Source organism: Mixophyes fleayi, chromosome 1 (assembly GCF_038048845.1).
Source record: "Mixophyes fleayi isolate aMixFle1 chromosome 1, aMixFle1.hap1, whole genome shotgun sequence".
Classification (NCBI taxonomy): Eukaryota; Metazoa; Chordata; class Amphibia; order Anura; family Limnodynastidae; genus Mixophyes; species Mixophyes fleayi.
Window position 1 is genome coordinate 218225111 of NC_134402.1, and position 16252 is coordinate 218241362.

At 40.6% G+C, this 16252-nt stretch overlaps 1 long non-coding RNA gene across 1 annotated transcript; it reads left to right on the forward strand.

Annotated features, from left to right (window-relative positions):
* The first annotated feature begins 1388 nt into the window (after positions 1-1388).
* LOC142107209 (uncharacterized) lies at positions 1389-15937 on the forward strand. Its single transcript, XR_012679902.1, has 3 exons — positions 1389-1479; positions 15101-15178; positions 15426-15937. It is a non-coding gene; the product is annotated as an uncharacterized LOC142107209 (long non-coding RNA).
* Positions 15938-16252: the final 315 nt, after the last annotated feature.

Sequence of the window (16252 nt, forward strand, 5' to 3'; positions counted from 1 at the left end):
CAAATGGGGCATTGGAATCCAAGTTTTCGCTGACCTGTCCACACTCACAATTCAGAAAAGAAGGGACCTTCCAGATGTCACCAAAGCACTTAAGCAACCTGGCTATATGCACAGGTGGTGGTTACGATTCAAACTCTGGTCTTCAAATATTTATATTTATGTGGCACAATGCGTAACAGTGGTATTCTTCCACCAGAGTTTGGTTGGACATAGAAAAAGCAGCAACAGGTGGTTCCCCATTATGTACCCTTCTTTGGCTGACCCTAACTCAGGGGTCAAGACGTTATCTAGATGCTTCAAAATGTCCTTCATTCTATCTCAAATGGCAGGTCCTTGGACCCAGAGGAGTGGACTAATGTATATGAGGGGGGTCGCAAAATCTTATAGTAAGTTTTGCATTAAGGGAAATGCTTACAAATTGCTCTATCAATGGTACTATGTTCCAACCAGGCTCTGTGGCACCTTCCTGGATGCATTGGATGACTGTTGGAGAAGTATGGTTAATTGGGATCATTCTTTCATGCCTGGTGGACCTGTCCCTTACTTTAAACATCATGGAAGGAAGTGATCTTCCTTGCCACTGATGTTATTAATTTATTGATTCAAAATGATCCTAAACATAATATTTGCTCTTACTACCCATCCGAGACTTCAGAATAAACACACACAACCCTCTGCTGCATGGCCAAGGCTTAATTTCTGTAAATAAACTTGGAAGAATAATTGATAAAAACAATATATAAAATTAAATTTTAGTATTAAATAAACAAATAAATCAAACCTAGTTATGGACAAGGCTGCTCCCACTGCTATACAAAGGGAGATGGACCTCCCTAAACAACATACACAGCAAACAAAGTAAGAGTGAGAGAAGTCTAAGTCCTAATTACACTCAAATCACCAACAAAGATGTATATATAAAAATATATTTAATTTTTATTTGTTATATAATCTTATAAATACACATTAAAAGCAACAATCATTGTTGTGCTGCATAGCACATATTTCACTGTCATCCATATGATAACTAAGCTGGCCTACGACTAACAAACAAGCTAAATTGACCTTATAACAGACTTACTAATCTGATAAATAACACACCATATAAATAATAAACTGCTACGACCATGGAAGTCACAGGTAGGGAGTAAATAAATAATCCGCACCTTCAGAATTGTCGAGTGCCGACAGCGTACCCCTCAAAACAGTAGGCAGATTGAATGCACACTTCCCAGACTCTGCACAAATGCTCCAGCCACAATAACTTTCACTGTAGCAATATTGTGAAATTACCATTGCTTATTTCACAATATTGCTACAGTGAAATTTATTGTGGCCGGAGCCTTTGTGCAGAGTCCAGGAAGTGTGCGTTCCTTCCTGAAGGGTAAGCTGTTGGCACTCACCGCTTCTGTCGGATAGAGGGAATTCTTTGCTCCCTGCCTCTGACTTCTATGGCCATAGCAGTTTATTGTTTATATGGTATATTCTGATCTGCATTTATGATTGATACATATTAATTTGAAATAGTGATTTAATTTCTCTTACAATATCTGCAAAGGCTATTTTTACTGAACTGATTAATATACATGAAATACTGGGCATGTTTTCTCTTAACTAAATATGTCCACTATGCTCTCTTTTATTCATCACTGTTATTCTTGGTGAGAGAAGTGCTTCTCTAAGTGAACAGGCAGAGTGTGACAGACATGGTTGCAGTGTAGAAATGCTCTGTGTGGATTCATACAGAGAGGCAAGGAGAGCGATGTCATAGAAACTGAAATGACTGCAGTCTCAGCTTTTTGACACTAGAATATATCAGGACATTGTCTTGAAGATGTAGCAGACACTTCAGATGTCTTTAATGAAATGGGAAGGAAATACTTAACTTTTTTAACAGAGCTTCAGTTGAATGTCAGGTTAACAATGTGGTTTATTTTTATAATTGATATGCAAACATAATAGCGCATATTATACTGACAATTTCTTAACTACTGTGAAGAATCTGCATTGGTAATCATTTGCATGTCTAGTGTGTCAGTCGTATAATTGGATGAACGAAAGTATATTGGTTTAATATTGGTTTGCCGTGCGTATTGCGAAGCGTACGCCACGTGTTACGTGGCGTGATCACACGGTAAAATACGCACGCACACACTCGCATTACAACATTTAGTTATTTATATAACTTCATATTAGTTCTGTTACACTGTGATTCAGGAGCAGATAGTATTCGGTTTATTATTAGTGTATATATATATATATATATATATATATATATATATATGTTGATTATATGTAGATTGTAGTGTTATTAAAGGTTTAGGTAATAGGAAAGGTGTCATGCCTGATATCATATTGAAGCCCTAATCATCAGCAGCTGTCCGGTGCAGTCGGCGAAGAGATCGCACATTGCATACTTTAGTTATTGATATTAGAGAGTAAAACCTTTGTATGATACTGGCTATGAAAAGGAGCAGACCCCCACCTTTGGATTCCTTAGATTGAATCAACCTATTACCTGTCTGGCCTGGACCCACCCAACGTCTGGACCTATAGAAACAATCTACGTCATCTCTATTGTTCACAATGAAACACTGACTGTATATATATATTAGCTGCATCTCACTGGGGCCTCAGTCAACTCTGACACAATATTCTATACAGAATATTGTCCATCGGGTCCCGTGGTTGCGCAGCGTGCGCAAGCGATTGCAGCGGTATGTATGTATTATCTTTTGGTATTGGCTGTGCTGTACTGTACTTTATCATGATATAATAATGTATTGAATTGTTGACTATTTACATCTGTTAAAAATAAATCACTTTGTGCTTTGGACACACATTCAATTGATTGGGCAATGCTTATTTTAAAACGATAGAATTACTTTAACAATTTGGGGGCTCGTGAGTTAGGAGTTAAGTTACCGGCAGGTATGCAACGCTTACGATATTCGGTTCCTCAACAAAGGGTGGATTGACGGACGCGTCGCATAAAGCAGGAAAGAACGTAATGCGTCTAATACCTGTGGTTCACTGTGTGTTGCGAAACCGAATGTCCGTTGTTGCATAGACTGAAGGAACGCTAATTAGAATCTAGGGACAAGAAAGAAAAAATGTTTCTTTTTATTGTCGTTTTAATGGTTTAAAGTGTATTGCATTGCTGTGCGTATGTGTACTTCCTGCTGTGCATACACAAACTTCCGGTAGATTTGCCACGTGGTTGAACAATTGTTTTGATAGTTATTATATGCATAGTATAATTACTTGTGAAAGCCTCTGAGACATTATTACGGTTGTTGGGAACTTTCAATTTTCTGCGCAGAAAAGGTGTATAGTGTGCGATTTTGTAACGTAGATACACTGTTTATTGTTGAGGTGCTCAGTTGCTGTCTGACGAGGCGGATTGCCCAACTGAAGGACGGTATACAGGGCAGGTATACCGAATATGAAAACTGGGTTTTCGCAAAGCGCTACCAATAGATCGCAAGGTTTGCTAATAATTAGTATTGGTAGGCAGTGCGATCCAATCGCACCGTTAGTGCGAATTGGTGAAGCAGCTAGGAGGAATTATACTGGAAAGGCAGGTTGATTGTATTAACTTGCGCTCCCAGCGATAATAAACTCAGCAGATTTTTGTGGTTGAGCCAGGGTATCGAGGAGCTGATAGCCCTTGGGGCCCACAGTGATATTTCTGTATTAGGGATCCTCGCCAGGGGCGAGAAAAGCGAGTGAACGCGGATAAAGGAAATACGTTCACCGAGCATTATAGATCTCTAGCGGTGAGTATAGCAACAGAGTTGAAATTATTTAGTGGAAAGAACAGAGCATTGCGGTGTGTCTGTATTTCACATTTGGCCGGAAGGAACAGAGCATTGCGGTGTGTCTGTGTTCCGGGTAGAAAGTATATTGTGCAACATGGGTGCTAGGCATACGCTAGAGATTGCCAATTTGCTGCCTAAGGAAGGTCTTATTGAGTCAGCGAGATTTCTCATGTGTGCAAAATATGGTGCATACGCAACTGTGTATTGTGACACGTGGGTCGAAATGACCAAAGATTGTGATAGGCCTTTCCCAACAACAGGGAGTTTTAATGCAGAGGTGCTAAATACCGTAAAAGATAAAGTACGGTTGATTAAGTCAACGAAAGTGAGAAATGCACATAATCATTGTTTAAAATCGTGGCAAATGGAAGGTAACACGTGGCAGAGCAGCGAACGCACAGCGGAAGTGAGTGTAAGGAAAAACACGTGTTCAGCGGAAGTAAGCGTACCGGAAACAAGCATTCCGGAAGTGTGCGTTGCAAAGCGTGGCGAACTGAGCGCAAACACGCCCCCGATAAATTCGGTCGGGGCGGGAAGTACAGCCAATACCAAAAATGTAAAAACTGTAACTAGTAAGTTGTATGTTGTTTTAAGTAACGTTAAAGGTAATGTTTCAGGAAAAAGAAGAGGAACGGTCCCACCAATAGGGGCAGCTGCTGAAAGTGGTGAGAACAATGAAAAGGTTAACACAGGGGGAGACATCCATTGTACTGCAGCAGCAATTTCAGCAACTAGTTTTAGTGATTTGGTAGACTTACATCCTGTCTGCACAGCAGCAGTTCCCAATGGGAAAGCAGACAGGAATAGTGATGTTCCCTTAAAACATGTAGCAAAGCATGATCCATGCACTAGGTCTGAAACATTTTCAATTTTGTCTGATTTCCCTGATCCTAGGAAAGATTTGACCAAATGTCAGCAGTTTATTAGATATTATGGTAATGTGTATGAGCCAACTAATAAAGATTGGAGAGTATTATTGAAGGCATGTCTTCCTCTCAATACTGATATACAAAAGTTAATTAATGATTGTATGTTGGAGGAGGATGAATCCTTAACCGAGGATGATAATCAGGACAATATTAGAAATATAATCACACAGTTGGCCATATATTTCCCAGTGATAGTGGACTGGAGTAAAATTTTTAGTATCCAGCAAAAAGATAGTGAAAATGCAACAGACTACTTTTGCAGGGCTCTGATGGAGATGGTCAAATATACTGGGGTACCAGACATAAAAGATAATGAAGATTACAGAGAGGTTGCTGTTCACGTTCTAATGGATGGACTCAGGGAAAACTTGAAAAAAAGGGTGCAAACTTCATTACCATACTGGAGAGGAAGTACTGTAAGTGTTCTCAGGGAGTCAGCTATAGAACATGATAGAAGTATGAATAAACAGAAAGAGACACTAAGTGATAGGGTAATGATAGTAAGTATCCCAGCACTAGAGGGACTGCACACACGACCACCAGCATACAACCCACATAATAAGAAACATAGAAAAATCAGGTGTTTTAAGTGTCACGAAGAAGGCCATTTCGCAAGAGATTGTAAAAAAGAAGAGAAACAACATGAGTTGAGAAAGTGTTTTAGATGCACTAAAATGGGACACCAAGCACAGGACTGTACAATGACAAGAGCGGAAGCAAAGAGACTTGGCCCATCTAAGGGGGAATCACATAGACACCCACAGAGACGGCGCACACAAGTCTCGGAGACTTCTCAACAGTTTCCTGTGCACCTCATAGCAGCCAATTCCTGGGGGGAGAAATATAGCCGACTCTAGAGTTAATCTGTGGTGAGCATTAAGGTGCAAAATGTAGAAAGAAACTTATTTTTTTAAAAGTAATCTTTCTTGATTTTGTTTGTTCGTTTTATGTTGTCACATGTTTGTTTTCCTAAATCACTAGCCGACGGCAAAGAATAGAAATGTTTGTTTTGTTTGCTGTTTTAAGATAACTATCTTGTTTTTCTTTTCACAGATAAAGGGGACACAAAAGAAGTATAGACAAGTGTTTAAAAGGGGTGAGATAGAGAAATAGAAGAATTACTCTTGAAAGACTAATTAACAATAGACAATTGGAACACTCTTTTGTTTTAGGCTGCAGTGACTCATGATAATTTGTTTGGCTGAGAATCATTATCCAACAATGAAGTATGTACATACTTTGCTCCAAAATATCGTTTTATGTATTTCAGAGAAAATATGAGTCACTAAGAGTACATTTTTACATTTCTCTATTATAAGTTAGAAAAGTCCGTTGAAAAGGTATGTAGTCAATGAGATACCGAGTTCTTACTAAACAAATGACGGACGACACTGGATGGCACTGTTAAGACCCCCTAGTCAAGTATGGGGAGGGGTCATAGTTAGCAAATAGCTAAGGGGAGCAGTGGAATGAATACAGCCATTTCCCCATAGAGTCAGAGTCCAATCCAGCTGTCATTTTGTTGTAAAAATCTCCCTTTCTACATGTATGTTTGTATTCAAACCTTTGTATTCCCATCATTCATTGCTTTCCTATTTCCCACTCTTTACACAAACGCTAGTCTCTCTCTCTCCCTCTCTCTGTCTCTCCCCCTCTACCTCTCCCTCTCTCTACCTCTCTCTCTCTCTCTCCCTCTCTCTCCTCTGGTAGAGATAAAATCAACAATGGGGCTAAAACATATTTTATGTTTTTACATAAGACAAATTCATAGATACACACACTAGATTGACATGAGTTACAGAAACAGTCAGGGGTTTTGTTTTCAGGTGTATAGAAACTGCTGATTTTAAGCAGAAAGGTTCTGTTGTGGAAATACGATTCATGTGTTATAGATTGCATATCTGTTTTGTTTTTTTGTTTTGGCTCGTGCCTCCTGTACAAAAATGTGCCTTTATATGGATGCACAAAGGGTGGGCAGGACAGGAGGACAGAAGAATGCTAGAGGTTAGGCATACAGATATGCATCTCTGTATAGAACATTGGAGTAGGATTTTTACCACAAGATACGACATAATATGAAACCCTAGAAAATGTAGAATTTTCATGTTTTATATTTTTTTTCACTGCTAGACAGGCATGTACTGGATACTGTTATATTTGAAGGAAGTGTTATAGAAAGAGACCCCTTTGCCTTTCCCACCTAGTCAAGTAGCTGAATATGAGGTACTGAGAATGACATGTGAGTTGGCAGAGGGAAAATCGATTGATATACATTGATCTTTAGCATTTTTTCTAGTCTAGAGGGCGATGTTGAGGTGACTTAAAAATCGTTTTATAGCAATACCAGCACATGATTAGGACACCACATAGAGGACTTCATACAGTGACACAGTTACCAACTGAAGTAGCTGCTAGTAAAGTCCAAACTTACACACACGACCATACATGGCTGTCACACCAGGGAGAACATAGCTGTCAAATAGACAGCAGGGTTTTATGTGACAGCTAACAAATCTATGTTTTGTTTTGTTTTTCGTTGTATTGTTTTAGTTTTAAAAAGGTGAACACACACACACACACATGCACGCATACACATATTGGTTAATATAGGAAGATTTGTGTTACCTGAGGGATAAACTGTCTGGAAGGTGAAGAGATGTGGTGAGGAGTCTGGTGGACTCTGGAGAGATGGACAAGGTAGACTAATAGAGCCATCCCATATCCCTCCTGCTGATGGGTTTTCCTCCAGGTAAAACAAATGCACGTCATCCAATTACCACCATGCAGGATCCTCAAGTAAACACAGGTGTACCAATGAAAAATGTCTGGGTAGAGGTGTATTGAAATGTGTCTAATGTATTACTGTATCATACTCAAAGCTTTTGTTATTTAATGTGACAGGCCTAGAGTTATAATAGATGATAGGGGTATTCATGTTATTGATAATAGATGTATAATGTATGAGTAGTGGTAACAAATCACATACTTTCAGTTAGCCATAAACCAGTGTGAACATAAAGCAATGGTACTCGGTAGAACGAATTGAATAGATTAAGAGTTGGAACTTGATTGATGTGACTGATAGCTTCGGCCACTAGTCCTTTCCCGCTACCAAAAGATCACTCCTGGGCAGACTCCTAACCTGTCAGTTTTTGAAATGTTCTTGACCCCTCGTGAGATGAGATTGTAACTGGGAGGCTAGGTTAGACCTTGAGAGAAGGTAAATAGTGAGACAGCAACCGAGAACGTCCAAAACACTGTTTCCTGAAAGGTCACACTAACTGTCAGGATGTTGGATCAGGAGAGTAAGTTGTGGAGCAGTAATTTCTTAAGCTTAGGTTATTTGCCAGACAGGTACCAGGTGTAGGCTACCAGCCTCACGGCTTCAAGGGTAGCAGAGACACACTGGTGCCCATACCACCCACTGCAGAGGGGCCAACACTCAGAGAAGGGTCCAAGGGCACTCATGAGTCTGTACTGGAAGGCCTCGAATGCAGTTAGTAGCACCTGAGCCAAAGGCTAAGACTGTTGTCCAGCATGAAGTTGTAGTTTTTCCTGTTTTGTGTTCTCTCATTTCATTTTCTTCTCAGGGCGGTTAATTCTTTCGATTATTAGCAGGTGACAGAGACTGGTTCAGGTAATGATAAGGAGGTATTGGGGAGGAAGAAGTTAGTAGCATAATCAGTCCAGTCAATTACTCTATTCAATTCAGGGGTAAAGGAAAATTTAGAAACCTTGGAGCTTGGAGAAAGTGCGAGGGGCTATTGTCTGAGTAGCATTACGTCCGTAAGTACGGCGACCCCATAGTTAAAAAGAGACACACCCAGCGATGCCAGTCCAGTAATATTCGGACTTGAGCAGGCATCCTTGAGAATGATTATCATTCTTGGGAGGGTAAGGTTTTAGACCAAGCAAAGTGCTGGGCGTGCTCACACGTGCCTCAGTGATTATATCAAGTAGGATTAGTTCTCTTTCCACTAAATATTCTTGAGGTACCCGAACTATAGGCGGGAGGTCACTAAGGGAAAAAGTAGGACACCTAAGTCCCTTAGTCTGAAGTCTCCCAATGCTTTGCAAGCCGATCACTGTTAAATCTGAGTATTGAGAGACTGGGAAGAACGAACAGACAATAGCCCGCCCACAAGTGCTGATGAAAAGAACTGGTGACATTATTAGATGTGTGTATATTAACGCAAGCTGAAGGAGATTGCATATGACATTATTGATAGACATAGGATGATGCTATTGATGAACATGAAGTGTTTAAATGTATTCTGAGCTTAAAGACATGCGTTGGACAGAAGAACCTGTTAAACTTGAAGAACTGTAGTAGAGAATTCTGTATAGCTGATACACGTTCTACTGTACCATGTACCTTTCCAAATAATGTATTAAGTGTTTTATTGCACCCTTGAAGGGCATACAAAAGGTTATCTCCAAGCTCCAGAAGTCTACGGTTTATAGTAAAAGAAGAAGTCGTTTAGAGGATTAAGACTCTCTCTTATGATAACTTGTTTAGATCTACAAACAGTGTGGACATACACCAAGGGGGATTTGTATTACAAAACAATGAAACGTGGTACTGAGATCCTGCATATAACATCTTTAAGGTGATAGTTTATTGTACTATCAAAGGGTGGACTGTCAAAGTCGTATAATTGGATGAACGAAAGTATATTGGTTTAATATTGGTTTGCCGTGCGTATTGCGAAGTGTACGCCACGTGTTACGTGGCGTGACGTGATCACACGGTAAAATACGCACGCACACACTCGCATTACAACATTTAGTTATTTATATAACTTCATATTAGTTCTGTTACACTGTAATTCAGGAGCAGATAGTATTCGGTTTATTATTAGTGTATATATATATATATATATATATATATATATATATATATGTTGATTATATGTAGATTGTAGTGTTATTAAAGGTTTAGGTAATAGGAAAGGTGTCATGCCTGATATCATATTGAAGCCCTAATCATCAGCAGCTGTCCGGTGCAGTCGGCGAAGAGATCGCACATTGCATACTTTAGTTATTGATATTAGAGAGTAAAACCTTTGTATGATACTGGCTATGAAAAGGAGCAGACCCCCTGGAGAGAAGAACCCCACCTTTGGAGTCCTTAGATTGAATCAACCTATTACCTGTCTGGCCTGGACCCACCCAACGTCTGGACCTATAGAAACAATCTACGTCATCTCTATTGTTCACAATGAAACACTGACTGTATATATATATTAGCTGCATCTCACTGGGGCCTCAGTCAACTCTGACACAATATTCTATACAGAATATTGTCCATAGGGTCCCGTGGTTGCGCAGCGTGCGCAAGCGATTGCAGCGGTATGTATGTATTATCTTTTGGTATTGGCTGTGCTGTACTGTACTTTATCATGATATAATAATGTATTGAATTGTTGACTATTTACATCTGTTAAAAATAAATCACTTTGTGCTTTGGACACACATTCAATTGATTGGGCAATGCTTATTTTAAAACGATAGAATTACTTTAACAAGTGTAATGCATCAGCACCTGGATTATAGTACCAATATATTATTTTGCTTAAATTCAGAGTTTATTTATAGTCGGATTACCCAGAATAAGTAACACCATTTGACTTTTTCCCAGCATCCCAGTCCCCAAACATATTTGTTCTGAGGTTGCAGACATTGGCACCAAGGTAGATGCAACCAGGAGGAGATCATTCAATACCAGCTCAAAATATAAAACAAATTCACCTATTAGCAGATAAACAGAACATTGGCAACAGGGGCAGTTTAAATCAGCTTAGTATTCATAACATCCCTTAGTCAGTGGAGATGGTCCATGTGCAGGATTACCTCCTATGTCTACTTCACATGCATGCAGGGCCGGATTAAGGGAATGAAGGCCCCTGGGGCCTCCATTACCCCATGAGGGGCCCCCCGTGATCTGAACTGCCCCCAAGGCACTTACCTCCTTCTCCTGGCATTGCAGTCCTTCTCCGGCGCGCTGTATGCTCTTTACTGAGGAGATCTCGTGAGAATGAGACTCACGTGATCTCCTCAGTAAGGAGACCACAGCGCGCGGGGATTAACTTTGTGTTTTGGTTTTGGCAAAACCGCCCTTGCGTGGTTTGGTTTTGGTTCTGGATCCCGGTTTTGTTCTAAATCACAATTTTTTTTTGCTAAAATCACATATTTTTTCTCCCCCTACATTATTATTAACCTCAATAACACTAATTTCAAGTCATTGGCAGTTATTTTGACCACCTCACAGGTCACAATATTATTTTCATACACTTTCAAACAAAGACTGCAGCAACCTGGCTGGATGCTAAGCGACAGAGCAATGACTCAAACACACGGCAGTTCCTAGCACATCTAGGAAGCATTGCCACACAGCAGTGGCAGTAAAGAAAAGTGGTGCAAGATGGAACTGTCCTTGGATCATGAAATCAGTTATGGTTCATTTGATCGCTCCACCCGTTCCTTGGATAATTGTGGTAATTCTACAACTAATACATGGCGGTGACTGCTGCCCCTCTCCCCCCCCCCCAGGAATGCGTGCTTTTATCAGACCCAGACCAATCCAGGATGCCAGACAATGCACTAAAAAGAGCCATTGTAATTTACAGCAAAAGCAAGTTCATCACCGAGCTTCGAATCAGCCTCAATTCCCCAAAAATTATAATATAGTTAAGTACGTTTGACGTAAAGTACAGATTACAAACATTTTGTGCAATACTGATGAAACAGCAGCAAAGTGGAAGGTAATACATATATACGTCTATTTAGACATCCATGCTTACATTACTTCTGCAAGCAACGTTGTTCTTTGTTAATAAAACTTCCCTTTATAACGTTCAAAAACTTAAAAATAATCCTCCACCATTCTTTGGATGTTGATAGTTGATAGTAGGATCAGGTGGAGGTATAGCAGAGGTGTCACTAATTTTGGTCAATTCTTTTACAGTAGACAAGAAAAGCCCTAGTGCTATCAGCACTGGGCTGTTTTTTCCTAGGGGGGGGGCCCGCTCATTTTTTTCGGCGGACCCCACTCCTCGTGGTTCTCCAAGTGCCAACATGCCCTGGCTGCTGTGGGTATGCTGGTGCTTGTAGTTATAGAAGTAGCAGCATGCCCACAATGTTTAAGGCAACTTGGCTGGCTGGCACTTGTAGTTCCACAAAACAAAATGGCATACGTTTGTTTTTTTCACTGTTATTACCCTACACCAACCGTCCAGGGGTGTAGGAAGATCCCTAGTGCTATAAGCATTGGGCTGGGAGTCCCTGGGGGGGGGGGGCCCTCTCGTTTTTTTCAGCGGACCACATTCCCTAGGGAATCCAGCCCAGCACTGAACAGCCTGGGGTTGGTTAGTCATTATGGCAGGGGGATCCCTTCCGCGTGTCCCCCTGCTATAGTGCCACCAACCCCAGCTGGTTTGCCTAGTGCTGGTTCGGTGAAAATCGGGGAGACTCCACGCAAATTTTTTCCCCGATTTTTACAGAACCAGCAGTAGTCTGGCAGCACTTAGGTTAATAGTGAATAGAGGCGGGACCCCGTGCTTTTTTTTTTTAACCTTTCATCTATTTTTAACAGTTTTGACAGCTGTTCATTGCATATCGGACCTCCTATGTAAAAATCTCCGATACGCAATGAGCTTAGTTCAAAGTGGTTGTTGTATTTATAGTATTAGGGGATTTTCCCAGCAGCGTGGGAAAATCACCTAATACTGTAAATAGACAGAGCGCAATGAACTAAGTTCATTGCGTATCGGACCTCCTACTAGGTAGGAGGTGTTTGCGGCGGTTCCTGGCTTTTTTTTATTTTTCTTCAAGCAACATAAAGAATCGTGGATCTTACAAATATGAGCCCCCCTGGGTGAAGAACAGAAGACTTCAAGCAACAATGGGGCCCCCCTGGGCAGAACATGTAAACAGATTTCAAGCAGGACTATTGGAAGTACAAACATGTTTGGGACAGGGGCAAGCCGGACTTTGGATACAAATTTATTTTGGACTTGGTTTACAGCCATTTTTGGATTGAAAGCTGCATACAAAACGAGAATACTTCATTGGTGAGTATCAGGGAATTTATTATTTTTAATAAAAAAAATATGGTGTAAATGAGGGTGTTTACTGTGTTTATTGTGGGTTTATTATTTTTATTAAATGTTAGTGGTGTTAACAAAGGAGTGGTGGTTTATTTAACATTTTGTTTGTGGAACTACAGATCCCAGACAGCTGTGGGTGTCAGGGCATGTTGGCACTTGTGGTTCTCAAAGTGCCAACATGCCCTGGCTGTCGTGGGTATGCTGGTGCTTGTAGTTATACAAGTATGCCCACAATATTTAAGGCAACTTGGCTGGCTGGCACCTGTAGTTCCACAAAACAAAATGGCGTAAGTTTGTTTTCTCACTATTTGTTCGCCGTTATTACTCTACACCCACTGCCCAGGGGTGTAGGAAGATCCCTAGTGCTATCAGCACTGGGCTGGGTGTCCCTAGAGGGGGGTCCGCTCATTTTTTTCGGCGGACCCCATTCCCTAGGGAATCCAGCCCACCCTGAACAGTCTGGGGTTGGTTAGTCATTATGGCAGGGGGACCCCTGCCACGTGTCCCCCCTGCTATAGTGCCTCCAACCCCGGCTGGTTTGCCTAGTGCTGCTTCCATGAAAATTGGGGGGACCCCACGCAATTTTTTTCCACGATTTTGACGGAACCAGCAGTAGTCAGGCAGCACTAGGGTTAAGCATGAATAGAGGGGGACCCCACGCTTTTTTCCCCAAACAAAACTCACTCTAAAACACCATTTCTAACGAGTCAGGTGCAGACTTCAGTACCGTGTGTGCCTTTTGTGTTAAAACAGTAATATTTCTGTAGTGTTGTTGTTGCCCTTTAAAGGGTAAAAAATCAACAACTCTCATTTGAAGGTCCCAAATTACATTACTGCAGGCAACATGGATTTTTAACACATTCTTTGTTTGACTTATCTAGGGCCAAAGGTTCAAATGTTTTCTACTACGGTGCCCAATTTGAGGATATAAAATTGGAGTTTGTTTTAAAATAAAACCAATACAGGTGTAGTTTATAAATAATTATATGTCACGTAAACAATATTCTAATACAGATGTGGCTATGTTATAGCTGCATATACAATTATTAGGCCAATTTCCTTTTGGTCACAAATTATGGTTTTCAGCTTGATGTAGTTTAACCAGCTGTTTACAATAACCAATCACCACCAAATATTCATTCATTGGCCTATTCAGGCTGTGGATGACTATAAAAAGCTCCCAAATGTACCATTAATGTGTGGGTTGATGGAGTTTATGGGAAATTGGCTGCTAGGTATTATTGTGCAAAATGAGCAAATGGAGCCTGAGTTGCCCAGGATTTTGGAAGCTGAGCAGCAAGAGGTACCTCGACTGCTCCGCAGTCCCTGTGGTTTCAGGCAACGGTTGGTTTTTGAGACCAGGATATCATTCAAAAATTTAGACTCAACAGAGCCAACATCCAGCACCTTTATGCCCAGCTACAAAATGATTTAGAGCCTATTACTTGCTGCACACACGCATTACCTGGAATGCATAAGCTGTTGTGTGCCCTTCATTTTTTTGCAACTGGGTCATTTCAGTCTGTTTGTGCCCAGGTTGTAGGATTCACCCAGGCAACGTTTTCCAGGCATTTAAATGTGGTTTTATTTTGCTCTAAACAAGCTGGTGCCTACCTACATGTGCTTCCCCCACCAGGATTGTGATTGGCATGAGCTGAAGGGAGCATTCTATAGACTCTCAGGTTTCCCTAATGTCCTGGGAGCTATAGACTGCACACACATTGGGCTGAGACCACCTTGTGCAAGGGCACATGTCTATACCAACAGGCACCATTCCTACTCTATGAATGTGCAGGTGGTCTGTGATGCAAAAATGAAAATCATGAGTGTGGTTGCAGGGTACCCTGGCTCTTGCCATGATGCCTATATCCTGCTCCAGTCATCCCTCTATCAAATATTTGAAAATGGACAAATGCCTGAGGGATGGCTACTGCGTATGTATATATAGGGGGTGCCATTTGCAGTTTGTGTTTTCATCACCTCATTATTTCTTTTGTACATTCTAGATAACTCTGGATATGGGTGTCAATCCTGGTTAATGACACCTCTGTTGAATCCACAGACTCCTGCACAACATCAATATAATGAGTCGCACACAGCCACTAGAGGGGTGATAGAACGTACAAATTATAACAAAAACATATAGCACAGTTTTTGCCTTGTATGATTTTTCCAATATACATTTACTAACTTTAGCATAATTACAAAAAATACAAACATTATTTTGGTCTCTTCCCGCCAGGCCCTGGAGACTTTCCACGACTGGTGGATGGATGCCTTCCACCTCTGAGGCGCACACTGAACCGCACGGGAGTAGTGGGTAAGGAGGGGCTAGGGGTAGTATCCAGGCTAGTACCCGCGGATGTAGGCTCTAAGAAAATGTACTCCCCACATTCATCATCTGTGGCTGGAACAGTCAGACTTGGGTCTTCTTGTGATGTTCCTTAAGGGAAACAATATAAAAATAAAAAATTAATACACATTCTTTACTCACTACCAGATACAGGTGATTGCCATTACAGGAAAACTAATGTTTTTTTTTTTGGTTTTTTTTTAATCCAACATAGTTGGATTTACCTGCTACACACTCCTCCTCATCTGGGTCCCCTGCTGATGCTGCTGGTGATGCCACTACCTCCGGTCCTGTTGCCACTGGACATGGCTGCTGTTGTGTGGAGGCTGAATTGAAATACATGTGCAATGTTACATAAAATTAATCCTTTCTGGAAACTTAATCACCCTTGCTAATAAAAATGATTAAAAAAAGAAACAGACTTATGTGTTAGATGTATTGTAACTAATTACAAAGCAGGCTGCAGGATAACTGTTTACACATACAATGTACAACAGGACATCATTAGACAATACTCACCAGCCATTGGTTGAAACACAGGTCTGCCTGTGTCCCGGATATTTATCCCCTCCAGGACCTCTGGGGGTATTAATTGTTTGAACTCCTCCTCCTCATAGGAGGTATATGAGATCATGACAGGAGGCCCACCACCAGTGGCTATGAAATATAATACATAATTATTTTTGGTTACAAAGTATTCACTATTGAATGTTAACATGAACTAAAATCACACAACTTTAAAAATAATTTTTTATTTGATACCAAATACACATATACTAATAACCACAAAGGTTTAAACACATTAACCATTTGACCAGGGTAAAAAAAATAAAAAAAATATTGACTAGATGAATAAATATGTGATTCCAAGATAGGAAAATTAACACATCCTAAGGTACAGCATGCTCATGTTATGAGATTCCCTATAAAGTTTTACAAGTTGATGGCTCACATTCTGACAATTATGGGACAGTATTACTGTGAAGTAGTGTGTGGTAATATAGAGGACAATAATCTGGATATGTACTTTATAGCCAGGGG